The sequence below is a fragment of the Lolium rigidum genome, chromosome 6, assembly GCF_022539505.1.
Source record: "Lolium rigidum isolate FL_2022 chromosome 6, APGP_CSIRO_Lrig_0.1, whole genome shotgun sequence".
In the NCBI taxonomy this organism is placed as follows: Eukaryota; Viridiplantae; Streptophyta; class Magnoliopsida; order Poales; family Poaceae; genus Lolium; species Lolium rigidum.
In genome coordinates, this window is record NC_061513.1 from 348,207,930 (window position 1) to 348,214,962 (window position 7,033).

Sequence of the window (7,033 nt, forward strand, 5' to 3'; positions counted from 1 at the left end):
CGAGGTATAGAGATACCGATGATCAAACCTCGGCAAGTAAAATATCGCGAGACAAAGGGAATCGGTATCGTATGTAAATGGTTCAATCGATCACTAAGTTATCGTTGAATATGTGGGAGCCATTATGGATCTCCCAGATCCCGCTATTGGTTATTGGTCGGAGAAGAGTCTCAACCATGTCTGCATAGTTCACGAACCGTAGGGTGACACACTTAAGGTTTGATGTCGTTTTAATTAGATATGGAATATGGAATGGAGTTCGAAGTTTTGTTCGGAGTCTCGGATGGGGTCCAGGACATCACGAGGAGGTCCGGAATGGTCCGTAGAATAAGATTCATATATAGGAAATCACTTTCCAAGTTTGGAAATGTTCCGGTGTATTTATGGAAGGTTGTTTCTAGAATCATCCGGAAGAAATCACTATGGAAGGAGGAGTCCCGGAGGGACTCCACCAACCCTAACCAGCCAACCAAGTGGGAGGGTGGAGTCCATGGTGGACTCCACCTCCTTGGCCGGCCAACAAGGGTGGAAGGGGAGAGTCCCTGTCCCTCTAGGTTTCGTCCATATGGCAGTTTTTGAATTGGGGTCTTATTCAAAGACTTTGGGAAAACCCTAGGGATTCCACCTATATAATGAGGAGGAGAGGGAGGGGCCGGCTACTCCAACCATGACTTGGCCGCACCACCTAGGGCTCCCCTAGCCGGCGCCCTAGCCCCCCTCTCTCTCTCAAACCCTAGCACACCTTCCTCCTCATACACCTCGCACGGCGCTTAGGCGAAGCCCTGCCAGAGATCTCCACCACCACTGTCACCACGCCGTCATGCTGGCGGGATTCCGAGGAGGATCTACTACTTCCGCTGCCCGCTGGAACGGGGAGAAGGACATCGTCATCAACACCGAACGCGTGACCAAGTACGGAGGTGCTGCCCGACTGTGGCACCGTCAAGATCTTCTACGCGCTTTTGAAAGCGGCAAGTGATCATCTTCTGCAACAACGAGATCTAATCTCGTAGGCTTTGGAAATCTTCTAGGGTTAGTCTCATGATCTTCTCGTTGCTCCCATCTTCTAGATTGCATCTTGGCTTGGTTTTCGTTCTTGCGGTAGGAATTTTTTTGTTTTCTATGCTACGAATCCCATCAGTGGTATCAGAGCCGTGTCTATGCATAGATTGGTTGCACGAGTAGAACACAATGGTTTTGTGGGCGTTGATGCTTTGTTGTCTTTAGTTCGTGTACTTTGCATCTTGCGGCATGGTGGGATGAAGCGGCTCTGGCTAACTTTACATGACCGCGTTCATGAGATTTGCTCCACGCTCGACATGCAACTTGTATTGCATAAGTGGCTTTGCGGGTGTCTGTCTCTCCCACCATAGTGAAGAGTCAATTTACTCTTTCTATTGACAACACTAGAATCACCGTTGTGGTTCATGTTCGTAGGTAGATTGTATCTTACTCGAAAACCCTAAACCACGTAAAATATGCAAACCAAATTAGAGGCGTCTAACTTGTTTTTGCAGGTTTTGGTAATGTGATATGGCCATGATGTGATGATGAATATGTAAGAGATGATCATTATTGTATTGTGGCAACCGGCAGGAGCCTTATGGTTGTCTTTATATTTCATGTAGTAGTATTGTTTCAAAGTATTTGTAATAGTTGCTACATGTGGTGAACAACCATGAAGACGGCGCCATGGACCTTGACGCTACGCCGACGGTGATGGAGATCATGCCCGTTGATGATGGAGATCATGTCCGTGCTTTGGAGATGAAGATCAAAGGCGCAAAGACTAAAGGGCCATATCATATCACATATGAATTGCATGTGATGTTAATCCTTTATGCATCTTATCTTGCTTAGATCGCGACGGTAGCATTATAAGATGATCCCTCACATTAATATCAAGATAAGAAAGTGTTCTCCCTCGTATGCACCGTTGCTACAGTTCGTCGTTTTGAAGCATCTCGTGATGATCGGATGTGATAGATTCTACGTTCACATACAACGGGTGTAAGCCATGTTTGCACACGCGGAATACTTGGGTTTGCTTGACGAGTCTAGCATGTACAGACATGGCCTCGGAACACAGGAAACCAAAAGGTTGAACACGAGTCATATGGATGATATGATTAACATGTTGATGTTCACCATTGAAGCTACATCATTTCACGTGATAATCGGTTTTGGTGTAGTGGATATGGATCGTGTACCACTAAACAACTATGAGGGATGTTGTATTAAGTGGGAGTTCATTAGTAATTAGATTAAAACATGAACTAATTATCATGAACATAGTCTGAATAGTATTTTGAATTAAATTTGTAGAATTGGCATCCGTTTTCTACCATGCGATAGTCTTTTAATTGAGATATAAACTGTTAAGTCTGATAAACAACTTTACAAACTGGTACCGTATTGTTAAAGAATCAAGAAATGATTAAGTCCTATTGCAAACTTTTAGTAAACCTCACATTGCTGATTCTAAGAACAATGGTTTCAATTAGTACGTAGAATCATCTTGTCTCCGTGAAACTTGAAGTTCAAATCTGTTTGAAAAGTAAGGAGCTGAAAATTTTGTTTTCAGAAATAAGCAAGTTATGAGATATATGTGATATCTAAGACCTTATTGCAAGGTGATAGAATATAATTTGGTGAGACTACATAAACTCATAAGTTTTATGGGAATGTACGAAGGTTGAAGACGCCAGGCGTCCCAATCCTCCAACTATTGGGGCACTAACGATATTCGCATATCCATGAAGTGATCGTCCTTAGTATGCACCGTTGCTAAGACTCGTCGTTTTGAAGCATCTCGTGATGATCGGGTGTTATAGATTCTACATGTGCATACAACGGGTGCAAGCCAGATTTGCACATGCGAATACTGAGGTTAAAATTTATGATCCTAGCATGTACAGACATGGTCTCAGAAAGTCGTCATGATTTGATGGATAAAAATTATGAGTGAAATTGTTCATCACATTAAAAGGTTACTAATAGTGAAATCAGGAACACTTGTCGTATGATGATCAACTTCAAAGTAAGAACCTCAAGATTATTGGTATTTGACCAATGGACCCAGAAGTTATTGATCTTGAAGTGTTTTTCTGAATAATGAGAAAAACTAAAAGAGAAACTACAAAAGATATTTTGGCAGAAAGAAAGAAAAGACTAGAAAGTCTAGCTCAGGTGTATATAAATGATATACATGTTATGAATGTATTCCTTGTTTGGTCACATAATGAAATTCTTGGGTATTTGTACCAGATTGGTTGGTATGAGATGTCATACAGTACAACGCAATAAAAGAATACGATGGCCTAAGTGACTGAAAAGGAATATGATAGGAATGCATGTCTGGAACAAAAATAAAGTGTTATTATGTTCGTCGTTGGCATTCTATCTAGCCCTTCAGATTTATAATAAAGAACTTCATAATTGTTGTTTTGTTCTAGTCAAACGAAAACAATGAGTTGTTCAAATTTTGACAGTGTTCCATGTATGATGGATACGTTATTATAAATCTTTAAGGTGAAACACACATGCATAACACTGACGCTAAAATGCCATAAGACAAATGATTTGAATTCCACTTATTTGTGGAACTGCCATTTAGGTCATGTTAGAAAGGAACGCATGAAGAAACTCCATGCAAATGGATTTTTGGAGTCATTTGATTTTTGAATCGTTTGGCGCTTGCAAATCTTTTCTAAAGAGAATGACTGAAATACCGTTCATAGGCCAAGATTTTAACGGGCAACTAACTTAGTGGAAACATACATGATGATGTATATGGTTCACTGGGTATAGTTGTGTGCGGGAGATTCTTCTACATGAAAACTTCCAACAATGAATTGAGTATATATATGAGGATATATTCGATAAGGAAGAAGTTTGAAACATTTGAATGGATTCAAATAAATTTCAGCATGAAGTGGAAATCATCGTAATAGAAAAGTCAAATATCTATGATTGGATCATGGTGTAAATATTTGAATTACGAGTTTTAGCGAACATCTAAGAGAGTTATAAAATTGTTCTACAACTCACATTTCTTGGAGTATCATAGTGATGATGTAGTATCCGAGAGATGTATCCAAACCTTGTTGGATTAATGATGAGATAAAATAAAATAACGCCATTATATTTTTGTGGATTATGTTTTAGAGACTACCGCTTTTACACTGAATAGAGCATCATCATGATCCGTTGAAATGACACCATACGAGTTATGGTATGGGTATAAACCCTAATAGTCCTTTCTTAAATTTTTGTATGCATAGCATATGTAAATAAGTTTACAACCAAAATCGGATGAATGTCTTTCTTGGCTATCCCAGAGAATTGATTGGGAATTCTTTCCACTATGAAGTAAAAGACAAAACTGTTTGTTAATGTTACTTGCTTATTTCTAAGAAATTGTTTTCTAGCGAAGTATTTGAGTGGGAGGACAATAGAACTTGATAAGGTTTATGAACCTGAGCATAATGATCAGAGTAGCGCAGCATCGGAATTGGTTCCGGAAGCGGCCACAACGATCATGGCTCCCATGACTACAAAGTGTTTTAGCCATGGAGATCGAAGTACATATTGAACCTTGTAGGTATGGTTTACTTTGTGATCAAATAAATGATTTGTGAACAAAGGATTGATTTTGAACAATGATAAACCAACTACGTACAAAGAAGTTATGATGGGCCCTGACTCCGTTAAAATGGCTATGCGCCATGAAATCCAAGATAGATGAATACTTTTTGAAAGTAAATGGATCTATTAAAATTGATGGACTTGGATGGAATATCCTTGAAGAAGCTCGACTTGTCGAAAAGTTGTTTACGACAAAGTTCAAAGAGTTGACTACGATAAGATTAGATCTTCTGTAGCAATGCTTATAGTCTATGTGGATTATTCCAGTAATCGCTACATATTTCTTTTATGAGATATGATAGTAGGATGGCAAAATACATTACTTAACAGAAGTGTGTATTAAAGGTGTATAAAAGATACAACCAAGAGTTTTGCTAGTCCGTGGAATACTAGATAGGTATACGAACTTCAATTGGATGAAGTGAGTATCGCGGAGTTGGAATCTTCATGAAATAGTCAAAGAGTTTTTGATTTCATCAGAAACGATTAAGATGCTTGCATTTGCAAGAAATTAAGTGGGAGTGCTGAGTGATACGTCTCCGACGTATCGATAATTTCTTATGTTCCATGCCACATTATTGATGATATCTACATGTTTTATACACATTATATGTCATATTTATGCGTTTTCCGGAACTAACCTATTGACGAGATGCCGAAGGGCCAGTTCCTGTTTTCTACTGTTTTTGGTTCCAGAAATCCTAGTAAGGAAATATTCTCGGAATTGGACGAAATCAACGCCCAGAGTCTTATAATTGGACGAAGCTTCCAGAACACCCGAGAGCCGCCAGAGGGGAGCCCTGGGGGCCCCACACAACACCCAGGCGCGGCCAGAGGGGGGCCGCGCCCCCCTACTGTGTCGTCGCCTCGTTGACCCTCCGACTCCGCCTCTTCGCCTATATAAAGGTCCCTGACCTAAAACACGTTCGACGAAACGAGAGAAAACCTTCCAGAGCCGCCGCCATCGCGAAGCCAAGATCTGGGGGACAGGAGTCTCTGTTCCGGCACGCCGCCGGGACGGGGAAGTGCCCCCGGAAGGCTTCTCCATCGACACCACCGCCATCTTCATCAACGCTGCTTGTCTCCCATGAGGAGGGAGTAGTTCTCCATCGAGGCTCGGGGCTGTACCGGTAGCTATGTGGTTAATCTCTCTCCTATGTACTTCAATACAATAATCTCATGAGCTGCCTTACATGATTGAGATTCATATGATGATGCTTGTAATCTAGATGTCATTATGCTAGTCAAGTGGATTTTACTTATGTGATCTCCGGAGACTCCTTGTCCCACGTGTGTAAAGGTGACAGTGTGTGCACCGTGTGGGTCTCTTAGGCTATATTTCACAGAATACTTATTCACAGTTATGAATGGCATAGTGAAGTGCTTATTTATATCCCTTTATGATTGCAATGTGTTTTGTATCACAATATATCTGCATGCTACTCTAGTGATGTTATTAAAGTAGTTTATTCCTCCCGCACGGTGTAATGGTGACGAGTGTGTGCATCGTGTAGTACTTGGCGTAGGCTATAATTGTGATCTCTTGTAGATTATGAAGTTAACTATTGCTATGATGGTATTGATGTGATCTATGCCTCCTTTCGTAGCGTGAAGGTGACAGTGTGCATGCTATGTTAGTACTTGGTTTGGTTATGTTGATCTGTTATGCACTCTAAGGTTATTTAAATATGAACATTGAATATTGTGGAGCTTGTTAACTCCGGCATTGAGGGTTCGTGTAATCCTACACAGTTAGTGGTGTTCATCATCCAACAAAAGGTGTAGAGTCTAGCATCTATCTATTTATTCTGTTATGTGATCAATGTTGAGAGTGTCCACTAGTGAAAGTATGATCCCTAGACCTTGTTCCTAAATACTGCTATCGCTGCTTGTTTACTTGTTTCTCTGCATCTTTACTTCCTGCAATATTACTACCATCAACTACACGCCAGCAAGCACTTTTCTGGCGCCGTTACTACTCCTCATATTCATTCATACCACTTGTATTTCACTATCTCTTCGCCGAACTAGTGCACCTATACATCTGACAACTGTATTAGGTGTGTTGGGGACACAAGAGACTTCTTGTATCGTGATTGCAGGGGTTGCTTGAGAGGGATATCTTTGTCCTCTTCGTCCACTGAGTTCGATAAACCTTGGGTGATCCACTTAAGGGAAACTTGCTGCTGTTCTACAAACCTCTCGCTCTTGGAGGCCCAACACTTGTCTACAAGAATAGAAGCACCCGTAGACATCAAGCACTTTTCCGGCGCCGTTGCTGGGGAGGAAAGGTAAACGGCACTCACACACGGACCCCGGCAACTAGCCACTTTTACGGCGCCGTTGCCGGGGAGAAAGGTAAAAGGCACTCATACTCACGGTCCCA